At 35.9% G+C, this 16,341-nt stretch overlaps 2 pseudogenes; one reads left to right on the top strand and one right to left on the bottom strand.

Annotated features, from left to right (window-relative positions):
• Positions 1 to 577: 577 nt before the first annotated feature.
• LOC120209735 lies at positions 578 to 2,109 on the bottom strand (annotated as a pseudogene).
• A 2,502-nt stretch (positions 2,110 to 4,611) lies between these two features.
• Positions 4,612 to 11,754, top strand: LOC120209734 (annotated as a pseudogene).
• Positions 11,755 to 16,341: the final 4,587 nt, after the last annotated feature.

Genomic DNA, 16,341 nt, shown 5'->3' with positions numbered 1-16,341 from the left:
AATTAACGTTCGAGTGACTAAAAAATATGGATAAAGTACACAAATGGTCCTCCAACTATAGGATATTATTTTTTGGATCTCTCGACTATTAAAAGTTACAAAATGGTCCTTTTACATAGGTTGTTGCTTCGTCTAATCTCTCAACTATTAAAAGTTATAGAGCGGTCACTCAACTATTTATTATGTTTTAAATTCGTCATTTTTCGTTAAAAATTTGATAGTAATTTGAGGTGGATGCTAATTTGTTGTTCAAGATATGACAGTTGTTTGAGATTTTGTGATCAAATTTTATCATATCTTAGGCAAAAAATTAACATCCAACTCATATTGTCGCTATTTTTTTAACGGAAAATGACAAATTTGAAACATAATGAATAGTCGAATTATCGTTTTGTAACTTTTAATGGTCAGAAGATTCAATAAAATATTATTCTATAATCGGATGACTATATGTGCACTTTACACAAAAATATAATGTAGTTTGCCGTAAAATAATTATCTTATTATTCTCGAATTTCTTTCTAAACTTGATACGAGAGAAAAAAGCGAAGGCTAATCACTTTAAGAGGAACAATTCCTAGATATTAATTTTGCCGTCAAAAACTTGACCACACTGCCGATCAGCGGGCGTCACGTTATCAAATTGCACCATTTTCCCGTCACTTGAAACGACAAACTCTGTCCCTTCAAATGAGTTCCAGTTTGCCAATTCACGCCCCAATTACGAGTCATCGGAGCCCAACCGGTGCTGGAACCTTTGATTTTAATGCCGGAAATATCGCCGGCGCCTCCGACGTATGGCAATACCATTATGTTGAAAGGATTTCCACTGATTTGGAATTGAACACCTCCTTTCTTCTAACACAAAAAAAAATCGGAACTTGACGGGGATGATCCCCGCTTTGGCTCGGGAAATCTACGTGAACATCGGCATGGACAGATCGAAGTGTTTTAATGGAGGATTGCAACAATTTTCGGCGGGATTCGAGGGATTCGGAGGGAAGAAATTGGTGGCGGTGACGATGACGGTGTCTGCACCCGGAATACACCATTACGGATCATCGACGCACTGAATTTCGAAACACGCGCAGCAAGTGGAACCTTTGTTGAAAATTGTGGTGGAAAGCGCCGTCGTTTTGAGTCCGTAGCCCTGCTTGAAGAGATAGCCATAGCCGCAAGCTCCTACAACAAACAAACAATTTAATGCATTTAGTACTCAAAATTTAATGCATTTAGTACTCAAACTATTATATTTGATTTGTTTTAGTACTTTAAAATTTAATTTTTTTTAAAATTTATCGTTAAGTTTTTAACAAATGCTGAAATAAAATAAAAATTAAATGCTAGATATGATTTAAAAAAAAAAATTAAGTTCTAAAATAAACTAAAATTGATAATTTAAGTAATAAATGTGTAATTTATCCTTAAATTTAATATATATAGTGGCTGAGCCATATAATGCATTAGAGTGTCAATTGATACTCAATATTTTCAAAAAATAAATAACATTAACCCTATTTTTTAAAAAATATTACTTCATAGATTTAAAAAATATTACTTCATAGATTTTTAATATTTTATATTAACTTTGTTTTTTTTTTCTTGATTTTACATTCTATTTTAGTAAAATAACTTAATTTTACATAATTCTTTCTTAAAATTTATATCTTAATACATAAATAAATAAGATACGGTAGTCAGTAACGAAGCTGTTCATTGTCTCAGGAGACCATTGTCCTTTTCTTGTTTATCAATAAAAAATATATGAAGATAAATACTTATTTGAATATTCGAATTTCAGCTTTTTTTTATTTTGGTCCTCTCATTTTTAATAGTTAATTAAACTTTTATCTCTTAACTTAGAATCATGACTCCTTCCCTAATGATAGTTGATCGATATCGTTTATGAAGAATACAATATATTTAATAAAAATAATCATCGCTAGTATATTTATCGTCAGTATTATCGAATAATCGTGTAAGTGTATATATATATAATTACTTACTCATGGTTGCAGAACCGGTCATGTCGCCGTAGAATGTTGCATGGGCGTCGTGCCAAGTTTGATCAACCAGTCGACGGCCGATGTGGGATTGTCTCTTGGCCATCACCGAACGGTCCGAACCCAACATTAATAGAAATGAGAGGAAAAGCTTGAGAATAACCATTCTCAAAATAATTTCAAATATTAAATTAATATTCTTTTATTAAAATAAAAGATGGATAAAACTAATGGCTAATCACGATGTATAAATAGGTCAAATTTTGAGGCATAAAAGCTAAGTAATTAAATGAAAGATATAATATCTTGGTAAGCATGGAACTAATTGAAAATCAGCGAGGAAATTATAGATTAAATTAAGTATAATATATTTGAAAAAAAATAAACAACTGATGTTATTCCTAAACTATTTTGGTAACTATGTTTAGTGCAATTAATTCACATGATTGTTGGTTTATTTTATTTTAAAAGAGTAATAATTAAATCTTAAATAGATATTATAAATTTAATTTTTAGAATATTTTAATTTTATAATTATATGGCCTGATTTAACTATCTCCTCAAGTGTGCCATTAAGGATGACCTCCAGAAGACATTTGACTCACTAAGTTGTTATTTTATTCTTCTTGTTTTGGAAGGGTTGGGACCAGTTCAAGGATTCGATCGAAGCATGTGTTACTGATTCCAGATTTTATATTTCTTTTAATGGCAACATGGTCGAGTTCTTCAAGGGCGAAAGGGGCATAAGACATGAAGATTCGTTGTCTCCTTATTTATTTTATCAATGAATGTGATGTCTCGATTGCTGCCAATAAGGTTTCCCTTTATCATCCTATGTGCAGGACAGTAAGGTTATTAACTCATCCAGATGTTTTCTTCATTTTTTGTAGAGAATCCTTGGATTATATCTTGGGGATTAAGTGTGTCTTTGAATAGTTCTATGAGTTACTCTAGATTAAAGTGCAATGTTGACGAGTCTTACATGTATTCTTCTGGTATGATTGATGCTCAACTAGTTCTTGTTCACGAGGCAACAGGTTTCAAGTTGGGATCTTTACTTGTCAGACATTTGAGGTTCGTGTAGTTCCTCGGAAACTAACTAATAAGGATTGTGGTAGTTTAGTGGAGAAGATGAAAGCTAAGTTAGGGCATTGATCCAATAGATGACTTAGTTATGCAGACAAGCATGGCTGATTGGTGTTGTAGTTTTGGCTGGATAAAGATTTCGACAGAGTAACCATGATGTGAAATCAGAGAAAAGAATGAGAAGATTTTATGACAGTAACTTTCTATGAATGTCCCAAAGCATTCAACCATTGTTCTCGACAAATTGTCTGGTTTTAGGAGGCTGTGTAATATTTGTAAGAGCTGGAATGAGGAATTAAGCTGAGCTCTCTCTTTTTTCAAGGACAAATCTCTCACTGTATATATCCTTAAAGTGATTTGGCGTGCATACAAATATTAAAGAAATTATTGGGATTAAAATACGTGGAAAGATTGTAAGGTAACACAACAGTGCCTTGAATAATAATGAAGAATTTATATAAAAAATAATATATAAAATACAGCCAAACAAATATCATAGTTAATTGACAGGGTAAATTAATAAGTAAATCATCAAAAATATTAAAGATAAGTCTTAAATCCTTTAAATCTACTATCATAAACATTTTACAATATTAATAATATTTCAAAGTATAAAAAGTTAATTGTACTACAAATCGTCAAACAATTACTTTATTTTAAATTAGTTCTTAAATTTCTGAATATTTTAGTTTAATCCTTAAGTTATGACCCGCATTCTAAACAATTTTATAAACTTTTGAACTTTTCAAATTCATCCATAAACTATAACTCTCATTTCATATTAAATCCGCAAACATTTAAACGTTTCAATAATGTCCCCTAAACCATTCGAAAGTTTGAGGATTGAATTAGAACATTCAAAAGTTTGAGAATCAATATAGACTCGGGGTCATAGTTTGAGAATGAATTTGGAATGTTCAAATGTTCAGGGAACAATTTAAAATGAGAATCATGATATGAGGATGGAAACAAAATATTTAAAAGTTCAGGAATTAATTTAGAACGAGAGTAATAGGTTGAGAACATGAAATGCAATTAACTCAAGGCTAATATAACAAATAAGTACCTACAATATATCATCTTTTTCATTTAAGTACCTAAAGTATTTTATGATCAAAATAATACCTAAAGTTATCTTTTTGGTCAAAGTAGGTTATAAAAGTATTTAATATTTTTTATCGAAGTATCTAGAGTATTATTTAATTAATGGCATATGTAAATTGTTTTAGAATTTTGATGAAAAATATTAAATAATTTAAGTATCTATTTTGACCTAAAATACTTTAGGTGTTTATTTTGATTAAAATATAACTTTAAATACTTATTTTAATAAAAAAAACTTAAGTATTTAAATGAAAAAGACGATATACTGTATATATTTATTTGTAATAGAATCCTTCTCAAATATAAAATCAAATGAAACATAGCGTCAAACAAGGGTATTTTAGTAACTTGGCAAATATACTCGAATCCATGATAATAATCGTGCCATAAAAATAATTCCCCAAATTGTCACACCTTTTCCCCCGCCATTTATTTTGTCCCTCTTTCTTCCCAAATCTTAGGGCTCAAATCCTCTCCTGTTTGTCAAATTAAACCCTATTTACTGTTAATTTTACCCCCAGATTCATTCAAATATTACTAAGAAGCCACTCTATTCATGCTCTCTCTTTGCAGCAAATCCCTCACCTGCGGAATAACGGATCCATGAGCAATCCAAGCACCACGTCCTGGGTTCCGGAGCATCACGGGGAAAGGTTGATGGACACGGCCAACTGCGGCATCGGCTTGACCAACACCATCCATTCTGAGGTGGCGCAGTGCTTGCCGCTCCCTTCCTTGCCCGTTTTCTGTGGTGCTTCGGATCTGGAGCTCCGATTGTTTGACGACCCAGCTGCTGGAGCTGCCAGGTCTTTGAATCGACCGGAAATAATCGCTAGAGCTAGTCGAATTGCTGATCTGCTTCGCGAAACGGACGTCTCGTATCTGTAAGCATTTTGAGTTCCAGTGAATTTGAAATTTAAGTTCAAATTTTAGTGTTATCCGAAGGTAGTGAAGTTTGAAAGAAAAGATTTAGAGTTCTTAGTCATTGTTACTATTATCGATAGTACATATAAGCTTTAGCGTTTCCTATCCCTATCCCTCTCCCTCTCCCTCTCCCTCTCCCTCTCACTCTCCCTCTTTGAATAATTTGAATTTATTGTTTAATGTTTCACATAGTTGCTATTTTATTTAATTGCTGTTCGGTGTTCAGCTATTTCTATACATTCTTTCAATAATTGTTAAAGATAAAATTAATTGTTTGAAAATGAGCAATTTATGTAGAAATCATTATAGTTCTATAATATTTTATGAAAAAAATGAAAGTATATTCGTTTTTATGTTAGATAATTATAATTTTTTATTTCTTAGGTTTTTTCTTCTATGTCAGAAACAAAGGTCAAATATAGAAAAGTAGTAAACAACAGATCTTAAATGATTAACCATGCATTTGAGTCTCCAGTCTTAGGTGTACACAATTGATTATATTTTTTGTTTATATCTGGTTTTGTTTGCAGGAATCTTAGGGATGGGGCAAGTTCAGTTACACATGACGGCTTGGAGCCCTTGAAACTTCATGCACAAGTTCTCCAATACAATCCTGCAGCATTTGAGTATGTTATCCCTGGTAAACAAAGTATTCTCAATTTTTTGTTTTCATCCTATTTAGTGAAAGTACTATATAAGTTGAGCCAAGGCATGATAGTTCTTTTTGATATATGCAGATGAGAAAGTTCCGTTATGAAACTAGAATGTGATTTGCAGGGAGCTTATTAATTTTTTCATTAGCTGATTGAAGCCTTTTCTGAAACTGTACTTAGTTATCTACTAGGAAATTGTTGTAATAAACCCACTTACCTTTATTGAATGAGGGAACAATGATGTGGTGACGTCTCAGAATCGAATATCATTCTAATCTGCACCAGAGTTTATATTTCACGAAAAATCTCAACAACAATAGTGTAGTCCATAGCCTAGATGATCTACATTGTGGATGAAATAGTCGACATATATATGAAAAGTGGTATGGATTCTTTTATTTCATGCAAGAAATAGTGCATATTAGCTACAATTTGTTGTATGGAAATATATTACAATATTGATTTTGTATGTTCACAATATTCTGTGTTGTATTCTTTTCCTCTTGGACATGATCAGCCGGTGACCTCATATACATAGATTTCAAATATCTGGGCTTATTGTTCATTGCATTTCTTCAAGTCTCTCAGGTCTTGTCAAGGAGAAACTCTCTGGTGGTGCTGTGTTTGATAGGAAGCCATCTCGGCCAAGTGTTCCTCTTACTGGGCAATTCCAGAGAGAAATTAGCATCACTCACAATCAGCAGACTGATGTTCTTGCCAATGTATGGATGGGTTTCAAGTTAGCTATTAAAGGCTGGCCTTGTTGAACATTCTTAATTTTATAGATGTAATTGCAGGATGCACCAAAATCATCTTCCAAGAAGTCAAAAACCAAGAAAAAGGTTGATGACATTGGGTCATCAGTTCTGCCAGATTCTACAGAGCTTCAAGGTTGCCTTTTGTTTGTTCCTCCACTCCCTCCTCTCATTTGTATTAACACATTTATTTTTCCATAACGTTTTCCTATAGATGCCATGATTGGGAACTTCTGTGAGATGCTGGAGGATTTCTGCAGCAGAGCTCAAATTCATAGTGATGATAGGGATGAGATGGAGTGGTTATCATTGCCGGTTAACAATGTTAGAATGCTTGTTAATGAAATCATGTCAATACGTGCAAAGAGACTTCTACATTTGGTTCCTGTAGATATTCTTGTGAAATTGTTACGGATTCTAGATCATCAGATACATCGAGCAGAAGGTTTGTCTGTTGATGAATGCGATCGTGTAAGTGATGATTTTTGGTTTTTTGGTGTGCATGGTTGTGCAACTATTTGTTTTGTTGTCACCTTTGATTATGTTTGGAAAGAGGAAGGGTTGGGTTAGATCTTAAGTTCAGTCTTAAGCAATATCATTTTGCCTTCTGGTATGGATGTCTTAGTATCATCTTGTTTCAGGTTTTACACTGGCACTTAGTGGTTGTTGATCAATCAGAATTGAAACCGTTGTTCCATTTCCCCTTCTTTTGTTATTGATTAGTTTTCACATCTTTCTGCTCTTTTGAGGATTCCTTCTGTTTTGCTGTGGTATCTATATTAGTTTGGGTGTAACAATGCAACTGACATTTGAAAGCAAAAACTGAAAACTGTGCTTAGTGTTAATGTATAACTAAACATGTGTCAAACAAATCTGCGTGTGGTGTTCCCATCGAGTATTAAATTCTAAATTTCTGATGTTTTTCCTTTTTCTTTTTTTTTTGGGTTTATATGAGGAGCATATTATGTTTCATAAGCCTAATTCATTTTTGTTCAAATGTTTCAGCAAGATTCAGATGTATTCTCGTTAGTCTTCTGTGCCCTGGAATCCATTCATGCTTCTTTGGCAGTAATGGCACATAATGACATGCCAAAACAATATATCATGAAGAGGTATGTGCCTCATTTGATTAGCTCTTAACCATGACTTTTCTGTGAAGTTTCATAATGTTCTCATGCGTTCAATTGTTCCATTGGAAGTCTAAACCTTCTTAAATTGTTCCAAGAATGTCTTATTGTTTGAAAGATCTGTTAAGATAAATGGAAATGTCAGCTGTCAAGAAGGTGGCGTTCATATAAGCACTTTCTGTACTTTTTAACTGGATTAATTATGGATGGACCTAATAATAACACTACAAACGGTTTGGAATATAAATAAAACAATTTAGTGGTAGGGATCATAACGAAACTTTAAAAGGTTATTGATGTTGCAATTTTCTCACAATATTTGATTTGTTAAATTATGATATCTCTGATGTGCTTTGCATTTGGTTTTTATGTTGGTTGTCCATTTCTACCTTTGTAACACGAGTTATGAATATCTCTATGTTCTCAACAGATTATTGAAAGGATTCTTGAGTTCTCTAGGCGTCAGATAACAGATGTTATGTCAGCTTATGATCCATCGTATCGTGCCTTGCATAAACCAAGTGAAAATGGAGCAGTTGAAGGTTGGCATCTGATTTATGCAAAAAGTGCAGGATCTTTTTTGTGACGCTTCTTGCCATTGTCATTTGCATCGATAAATGTGATAGCATGTCAAAGTCCATCTTGTCTTCATTTTTTGAATTTAACTGTATTTTTGTATAATCTATGTTCTAGATTTCTCTTTCAGTCAAATGGTAGCATATATATTATGTTAATTTTCTAGTACTGAACTTTTTAATTTCACTTTTTTTTCTCTCTAGATTATGATGATGAAGAGCCTGATGCTGAACTAGGTTCTGCTAGCAAGAAAAGACGCACTACCAAGAGTGCTAAAGCAAAAAAATCAGCTTTGAACAAGTGTGCTTATTCATATGCTGTTCCTTAACATCAATATAATAGAAATAATTTAGCATAGTTGAAGTTTTGTGTCTTACTGTTTAACTTCTTCCTTGACAGGGTCTCTGGTGCTATGCATGCTATACTACAGAAGCTCTGCACTATTCTTGGTTTACTAAAAGACTTGTTGTTGATTGAGAAGTTATCTGATAGTTGTGTTCTACAACTGCTAAAGACAAGCTTTACTACTTTTTTGGTGGACAACATACAGCTCTTGCAACTCAAAGCAATTGGTTTGATAACTGGGGTATGAATCCAAACATTCAGTTGTTTAAAGGATACACATGATTAAATGCTTGCATCAAGGTAAATTATGGTAACTAGATATTGTTCTTTAACCTTAGTGTTACATTTGATACAGATATTCTACTCATATGTCCAACATAGAACATATAATAGATGAAATGACTCAACTTCTATGGAAGTTGCCTGTTTCAAAGCGAGCATTAAGAGCATATCACCTACCTGATGAAGAACAGAGGCAGATCCAGATGGTTACAGCTTTGCTAATTCAGTTGGTTCACAGCAGTGCTAACCTTCCTGAAGCTTTAAGGAAAACATCATTTGGGAGTCCCCTCTTGGAAGTCTCAGTTGATGCTAGTTACTTAACCAAATGCCATGAATCTGTCCAGGAAACATGTTGTCATTTCTGGACCCGTGTCCTTCAACGTCTTGCTTCTGTAAAGACTCAAGATGCATCTGAGTTGAAAGTGATGATCGAGAATCTAGTCACTGATTTACTGACAACATTGAACCTACCTGAATATCCTGCTGCTGCTCCTATTTTGGAGGTGAGAAAAGATTTGACTATATTTGTTTTGTCATTATTATTGGATAAAAATGGTAGAGTTTGGAAACCATCATTTGCAGGTTCTTTGTGTTTTACTGCTCCAAAATGCTGGTCCAAAATCTAAGGATACCTCTGCACGTATAATGGCAATTGATCTTCTTGGTACAATAGCAACAAGGTTGAAGCATGATGCTCTCATCATTAGGAAGGAAAAGTTTTGGATATCAGAAGAATTGCTAAGTGGGGATAGTATCGATCATAGTTGCCCCAAAGGTGTATGTTCCATTTGTTTGGATCGAAAGGTGGAGAAAGTGTTGTATAGATGTCAAGGTTGTCAAAGATTTTTCCATGCTGATTGTATGGGCGTAAGTGAACAAGAAGTTCCTAATCATAGTTGGTATTGCCAATTTTGCATGTGTAAGAAGGAACTTCTTGTATTGCAATCATACTGTGAGTCACAGTACAAGGATGATGGGAAATCGAAACTGAGTCACTCAGATAAATCTTCTGATCCTATTATGAATGCTGAAATTGTTCAGCAGATGCTTTTGAATCATCTTCAAGATGCCGCTTCTGCTGATGATGTCCATCTTTTTGTCCGATGGTATGTACTTTTTTCCTGATTATTGTGCATGTGAAAATGAAAACTCAAAGATTCCCTTCCTAATTGGTTTTTTGTTTAAACTTGTGCTTTTTGACGCAGGTGTTATCTTTGCTTATGGTATAAAGATGGTCCTAAATCTCAACAAAATTTCAAGTACTACGTTGCTAGATTGAGATCAAAAGCAATAGTGCGTGACTCGGGGACAGTTTCTTCACTGTTTTTAAGGGATTCAGTCAAGAAGATTGCTTTAGCATTGGGACAAAATAATTCTTTCTCTAGAGGATTTGACAAGATTCTTTACTTGCTTCTGGTTAGTAAGATATTTTGCAAGTCGATTCGGTAAGTACAGCAGGCTTGATTCTTATTTCATGTTTTCTTTGCAGGTTAGCTTAAGAGAGAACTCTCCTGTAATTAGGGCCAAGGCTTTACGAGCAGTAAGTGAAAAATTCTTCAAACTTGTTATTTGGAACTAGGATATTCATTTTATTTATACTGATGAAACTAGTTTCCATCATGTATTCATGGCAGGTTAGTATTGTTGTAGAAGTTGATCCAGAAGTATTAGGTGACAAACGTGTTCAAGTGGCTGTTGAGGGGAGGTTTTGCGACTCTGCAATATCAGTCAGGGAAGCCGCATTGGAACTAGTTGGAAGACACATTGCTTCACATCCAGATGTTAGTTTAAAGGTACTACTTGAACTCCACTTGTGTATCTTTTGAAAGCAGGCCATGCTTTATTGATAACACTTGTCTTTGTTTCATTCCCCCTCCCCTTCTTTTTCTCTACTCCAAAAATTTGGGAATAATTAGTACTTCGAGAAGTTGGCAGAGAGGATTAAAGATACTGGAGTCAGCGTACGGAAACGAGCAATCAAAATTATTCGAGATATGTGCATTACAAATCCTAACTTCTCAGGGTTTATAAGTGCTTGCATAGAGATTATATCTCGTGTTAGTGACGATGAATCAAGTATACAGGTAATTCAGATTCCATGAAGCAGTGTATTTCATGTCAAAGACTGAGGCACTAATGGCAATATCTTTTTTTCCCCCTCTTTTCAACTGAGGCATCTGAAAAATGTAGTGCAGATGGTCTCTTTCCTCCTACCAAAAAATCTTTGTCAGCTGTTTTTGTTGATGAAAGGCACTATGGTACCTAAAACCTGGTGACGCAAACTATTAGTCGTGTTTCTCCTTTGTTCTAGATTCATGAACGAGCATTGAACTTTTCTTGCAATATATATTTTTCTTATCAAAACTGCTGCTTTCTCAGTATTCTTAGTAGTTTTTTTTCTCATCTTCAGGAGCTTGTTTGTAAGACATTTTATGAGTTCTGGTTCGAAGAACCTTCAGGGGTGCAGACTCAGTATCCTAGAGATGGTAGTTCCATTCCTTTGGAGGTGGCTAAGAAGACAGAGCAGATTGTTGAAATGCTAAGGCACTTGCCCAACCATCAGTTTATTGTAACTGTCATTAAGCGTAACTTGGCCCTTGATTTTCTCCCTCAATCAGCAAAAGCTGCCGGAATCAACCTTGTCTCACTTGCTGCAGTACGCAGACGATGTGAAGTGATGTGCAAGTGCTTATTGGAAAGAATATTGCAGACTGAAGAAACGAGTAACGTGGAATCAGAAGTTCCTACACTTCCCTATGTGTTGGCCTTGCATGCATTTTGTGTTGTAGACCCATCACTTTGCATGCCAGCGTCAGATCCTTCTCAGTTTGTGATCACATTACAGCCTTACCTTAAGAATCAGGTTATTTTACATTTTACTTCATAACTTTTTAATGACACCGACGTAATCAGGGGGAGGGACATGACATTGATGTAATCAGGTGTCTTTTGGATCTATTTCCTTTCTTGGCTGCATTCTTATTTAAGTGATTATAATCTTTGTGTTTGTAGTCTAGCTATACTATTTTGAAGAACCGACCTTTCTATGCCGCTTGCCATTAGCTTATTTTTCTTCCGGAAGCAAACATTGTTAGTTTTGAAATAACGGACTAGTCTTAGTTTTTTTGATTTCCTTGAGTATAATATTCTTGTCTTTGGACTGCACTGATGCTTGCTCCTTTCTGCTAATGTTTGGGCTTGTCAATCTATGGTTCTTGTTATTGAATAATTTTGTTGTTGTTCAGGTTTTATGTTAATTCCTTCCGTCTTCTCTATTGTCATTTGAACAAACTTAGAAAGAAGATTGTTATTTCTTACTAATTAGTTTATAGCCTTTATAGAGAGGACTAAGAACAAATAAGTAAACAATCTCTAAAAATCAGTAACTCCCTAAGAATCAATGACTAAGATTAGATCATATTTTACAAGGTAACTCTTAGGACTAAGGTAAGTAATCTATCCTTAATCTTAGGAATTCCAACATTCCCCCTCAAGCTGGAGTGTAGATATTTATCAAACCCAGCTTGCCAATAAGTTCCTCAAACATGTTTCTGCTCAAGCTTTTGGTTAACAAGTCTGCAACTTTTATTTGATATAGTGGTAGGTAGGTAGTTGACGCACACTTCACCCGAGTTAATTTTTTATTTGATATAGTGGCAATCTATTTCCACATGTTTGGTGCAATCATGGTGTACAGTCAGGGTTATGTGCTATGATGACAGCTGTCTGGTTGTCACAATACATCTTTATAGGTCAGGTGTAGGGCACTTTTAGTTCTCCCATTAATCGTTGTATCCATATTCCTTCGCATATACCATGGGATAGTGCTCGATACTCTACCTCTGCACTGCTGCGTGCTGCAGCATACCCCTTTTTGCTTCTCCACGTCACGAGGTTACCCCAAACATAGCAACATTAACCACTTGTAGCACGTCTATCGTTAACAGACCCTGCCCAGTCTAAGTCAATGTATACTTCCAAACTTCGATTGACAGTTTTCTTGAAATGCAAGCCTTTACTAGGAGTCCCTTTTAGATACCTTAATATCCTATATGTAGCTTCCAGGTGCTTCTCCCTTGGGCATGTATGTACTGGCTGAGAACACTCACATCGAAGGCTATGTCTGGACAGATGTGAGATAGGTAGATAAGTCTCCTTACTAGTCGTTGATATCTCCCCTGTCAATTTCTTCTCCATCCTTATCAGTTCCCAATTTAAGATTAAATTCCATAGGAGTTTCGGCTGGTTTGCAGCCCAACAAACCGACTTCTGATAGTAGATCAAGAACATACTTTCTTTGGGAGATGGAAATACATGCTTTAGACCTTGCTACCTCTATTCCAAGGAAGTATTTAAGATTCCCCATGTCCTTAAGCTTGAATTCAGTACTAAGAGACTCTTTTAGCCTCTCAATTTCGCTTGAATCATCTCCTGTTAATATTATATCGTTCGCATAAACGAGGATACAACATTTTCCACTTTTCGAGTGTTTGTAAAACATGGTGTGGTCTGCCTGTCCTTGCATGTAACTTCTACTAATCATGGCTTTGGCAAATCGGCTAAACCCCCCCTTGGAGATTGCTTCAGCCCATATAAGGACTTATTCAACTTACACACTTGACCCTTGCTTTCTTTAAACATGGGTGGGAAATCCGTGTACACTTCCTCATTTAATTCTCAATTGAGAAATGCATTTTTTACACTCAATTGAGTCAAGGGCCAATCCAAGTTGACAGTTAGGGATAAAAGAACTCGAATGGTGTTTAGCATGGCAATTGATGCAAACGTCTCGTCGTAGTCAAGGCCATAGGTTTGGGTGAAGCCCTTAGCCACAAGCCGAGCCTTATGTTGGTCAATACTGTCGTCAGATTTAAATTTTGTAGTGAAAATCCATTTGCATCCTACTGTATTCTTCCCACTAGGTAGATCCGAGACTTCCCAAGTTTCATTGCTTTTGAGAGCCTTAATTTTTTCCATCACAGTTTGCCTCCATTTAGTTGATTCAAGAGCCTTTCTATACTTTTTGGAGTTTCTATAGAATCACATTAGACACAAAAGCTTTGTAAGACTTAGATAAGTTTCCATAGGACACAAACCGAGAAATAGGGTGTTGAGGCATCTCCTTGTGCCCTTTCGAACTGCAATTGGAAGATAGATGGATTGTGATGGAGGTGAGACTTCTGTTTCAGAACAGTCATTGGTTAGGGATGAAAATAGCATTGTTGTATCAGTTTCAGAAGAATGACGCCGTCGAGGGTAAACTCAAAGTTCTGGAGCCTGTTCTTGTTGTCTTCTTGGATCAGGTAGCTGTTGCTCTTCGGTGGTGTGATTAATCGTGCTAATTTTTTGCTGCAAAGGGGAAACAGTGTCTAATCTGGATTACAATGGCACCCTGGTTATTAGGCTTGTTTGTGATAGTAGTGGTAGGATCATGAGGTAAAATGAGAAGGGTATTAAGGTCTCATCTTTATTGAGAGTCTCCCCCTAAAGATGAGATGCTGCAAAGTATGGTTCATTCTAAAAAAAGTGCAACCGAGAGAAAAACATTCGGTTCAAGGTTGGTGAATAACGCATATAACCTTTTTGTAGGGGGAATAGCCAATGAAGACGCAAGTGTGGGCTCGAGGATCAAGTTTGGATTGATTGAGTTGATGATTATGGACAAAAGCTTTGCAATCGAATCTTTTTACTGGAAGATTGGGAACACGAAATAGAGGGAAGGCCTTTTGAAGGGTATTTAGAGGTGGGGGTTTAGGACCTTTGATGGTAGTCGGTTTATGAGATAGCAGGCAGTAAGGAAACCTCTCCCCACAAGTATTTTGGGACACCCATGGTGAACATTAGGGCTCGAGCCACAACAAGGAGATGTTGGTATTTTTTATTTTTTCTCTTGGAGATATCATTTTGTTGAGGGGTGTTAGGACATGAACTTTGGTGTATGATGCCTTAGTCAGAAAGGTAAGGGCTTAGAATGGAGTTAAAATATTCTCTCCCATTATCCGTGCGGAGAGTATGTATGTGGTAAAGTTAAATTGGGTTCGAACCATTGAGTGAAAGTTTTAGAATATATTGGGTGTTTCAGATTTCTCTTTGAGGAGGTAGACCCAACAAACTCTAGTGTGGTCATCAATGAATGTTATAAACCACTTGGCCCCCGTAACATTCTTCACTTGGCTGGCTCCCCATAGGTCACTGTGGATTAATGAAAATGGTTGGGATTGGATATAGGGTTTTAATGGGTATGGTTCACGTGTATGTTTGAATAATTGGCAAATTTCACACTTCAAGGAATTAACACTTTATTTCCAATAACAATGGAAGATGTTTCTTCAAATACAAGAAGTTTGGATGCCCTAGTCTACTGTGCCATAACATATGTGCCATAACATAATTGTGTTCTCTTTGAAGTGGATAGCCAAACCTCTTGTGCACTATCTTTATTCCAAACATAGAGTCCATCATCAACTTTAGCAGTGCCAATCATCCTCCCCTATTTTTGTTCTTGTACCACACAACCAATTGCAGAAAATTCAACAAGAACGTTTTCATCCTTGGTAAGTTTAATGATTGAAAGTAAATTGCAGGACAAGTTTAGGAAATGTAGGATTTATCGAGAGAAAAGTTCTTTGTTAATTGTACTTATCCCACTCCAACCACTAGTGAGTAAGAGCCATTAGCTATGCAGATTCGGGACTGATCATATAGGGTGTATAGTTGTGAAACAAAGTGGAGTTACCTGTCATGTGATCGGAAACACCCGAATCGAGTATCCAAGGATTGGTTGTTAGATTCAAAGGCAATGTGAGGGCAATACCTTGGGTGGCTAGAGAACCATGAGCAGGAGAAGTACCAAGCAACTTATGGAGAGCCTCAAGTTGGGTTTTGGTTAGGCGAACGTCGAGAGCATCATCTGTAGCAATAGAGGTGTTAGAGGACAGCAGTGCAATCTTGTTATCCTTCTGGTTTTTTCCAAGATAGCCATGGAGTTTGAAGCACTTTTTTCTAGTATTATCAACATGGTTGCAGTGGTTACACATGGCCTGGTCGATCCATAATCACTTCTAGCAAGGGCTTTGTGGTTGTGGGCCTCTGGAGATAAGGGCAGAGTTTTCAACATGACGGTAACCATGGTTATCACAGGTTTAGGTTCCTTTGAGTCTCCATCATGACAAGGTTGTGCTTTTCTTCTCTTCTAACTTCTACAAATGCTCACTGATGGTTGGTAGAGGGGTTCTGCCTAGAATTCGTTCACGGACCTCATCTAACTCACGGTTCAGTCCTGCTAGGAACTCATAGAGACGTTTATTGTTGAGGGAGTCATAAACTTGGTGTGTTCCACGCCTTCACCCCAGTGGCCGTAGTACATATCCAACTCCTGCCACAGAATTTTCAGATGTTGTAGTAGTGAGTTACTTCGAGTGTTCCTTGTCGGATATTCTTTAACTTGAGCTTGATCTCAAATACTTGGGAGGCGTTTCCAAGATCT

This window comes from Hibiscus syriacus, unplaced genomic scaffold, assembly GCF_006381635.1.
Source record: "Hibiscus syriacus cultivar Baekdansim isolate YM2019G1 unplaced genomic scaffold, ASM638163v2 tig00020022_pilon, whole genome shotgun sequence".
Taxonomy (NCBI): Eukaryota; Viridiplantae; Streptophyta; class Magnoliopsida; order Malvales; family Malvaceae; genus Hibiscus; species Hibiscus syriacus.
Note: the sequence above shows the minus strand (reverse complement) of the source record. Positions and strands in the feature narration are given on the sequence as shown.